Source organism: Delphinapterus leucas, chromosome 16 (assembly GCF_059928025.1).
Source record: "Delphinapterus leucas isolate spDelLeu-1000000601 "Yukka" chromosome 16, BTC_Dleu_Yukka2, whole genome shotgun sequence".
Lineage (NCBI taxonomy): Eukaryota > Metazoa > Chordata > Mammalia > Artiodactyla > Monodontidae > Delphinapterus > Delphinapterus leucas.
Window position 1 is genome coordinate 59,894,315 of NC_143144.1, and position 1,883 is coordinate 59,896,197.

Consider the following 1,883-nt stretch of genomic DNA (forward strand, 5'->3'; position numbering starts at 1 on the left):
CTAGATCCCACATGCCGCAATTAAAAAATAAAGATCCCACCTGCTGCAACTAAGACCCCATGCAGCCAAATATATAAATATTTTAAAAAAGAAAGAAATCTGCTAATGAAAAAAAATTTTTTAAAGAAATATTGCTAAATGGTGACACTTTCCCATCTCACTTCCTCTGATATCCTAAAGTCTGTTTCCCTTTAGATTTGCCTGCAAGCGTGATGAGAATGCAAGATGTTCTAAGGGGGCTGGGGAGAAGCCTTTTGTAAAGGGTGGTGGGGTCAGTGGGGTTCCTGCTTCCTGAAAGCAGGGCTGCTTTATCAAGTTTTCCCTGTCAACCTAAGAGGGGGCTCTGGAACCCTGTGGAATGGTCTGGGGTCTCTCTGGTCTGTGGTGTGTGAGAACTGTGGCTACAATTGTCTCCTGAAACACCCTGGAGCAAAGCTGTTCTCTGGGGGGGAGGGAGGGGGGACCTCTTCCAGGGCCTCCCTTCTTGGGGGTCTCTCCCAGACTGGCTGGAGCCAGGCCTCCTAATCCTGCAGTAATCATTCCCAGCCGCTGGCTGGTCTAGGCCTCATCCAGGGTCTATAACGTTGAACATCAGCCATGCCTTCCAGATGCACACCACCGGCTCAGTCCTACCTATAAGGATGTGGGTTCCATATTCTGGTCTCCCTAGGATGCCTGGTGTGTTCTCAGGAAATCCTTTAGGGATTTCCATTAGGGGACTTTTGTGAGGTCTCTGTGTGAATTGGAGTTAGAGGGATAGATACACACTTGCCTGTCTTGCCCCACCCTCCTAGCAGATACCCCCCACACTGCACAAACCAGAATGGGGGAGAGGGGAAGCTAATGCTCCCCCAGCCCCACCCCCTATACAAACACATTCCATTCCACACCTGCCTTAAACTCCTCACATCAAAATTAGCCCAAAGTGTGTTCAGGAGTCCCTGGAGCCTAGAAAGCAGTAGTTAATCCCTGGGTCCTGTGTAAGATCCCTGAGAGTCACTGTCCCTGTACGTAGCCAGAGTGTATTGAGGCAAATTGCCTGTGCCCAGCTGGACATTAAGAATCTTCCTGAGAGCTGAGGAAGAGCCTGGCCCAGCAGAGTCCAGCTGGATTTGCAGCCTTGTCCTCGATTCATTGTCACACTTGCCTGTGAGGGGCAGCCTTGGTCCTCCATCCCTTTACTGGGAATGGGTTTGAGAAGGGACTAAACTCACAGGACTCCTGCTGCCCAAGTACTCAGGCTGCAAATATGGCCCAGATACCTGTAGACATCAGGCTGCCTGAGTGCCATGGAGGGTGGGAGCCCTTTGTGCCTCCCTGCAATACAGGTCAACTTCCTGTTTGTGCCTGTGGGTGGAACTTTATGAGCCTGAGAGAAACCTGGCCATACTCCGTAGGGGCCAGAACTGGCAAGCCTGCTCACCTGGGCAGACACCTACTCCAGGGGAGGGGGAGACGCTGGTTCTGCTCGGGCAGCCCCAGCCCAAAGGTGTGTGTGAGGAAGGGCGGGGTCTGTTTTGGTGAAACCCGAGCCTTCTTTGTCTGATTCCCAGGGGTTTCCCCTGTGTCTGGGGGGTGGGCTGAGAGTGGACCAGGGTGGGCTCCCTACAAAGCAGAGGAGGGTGGCAGTAAAGCCCTATAGCCAACTTGGTTAGCGCAGCCAGGTAGCTTAGCTTGGCTGTCGCGCCACTGGCCCCTTCGTAAGTCAAAAGCCAAATCCAGTAAGCTGTGAAGTCAGAGGCCAGAGGAGCAGTCTCGGGCCACCGTCGAGCCACAGCTGGGCTGGGTACTGGGTCGGCTGTTGAGGGGGTGCTGCGCAAACCACTCCCCTGCCGGGGTCGGGGGCGCGGCCTCAGCCGCCCCGCCCCGCTCCACCGAGCCCG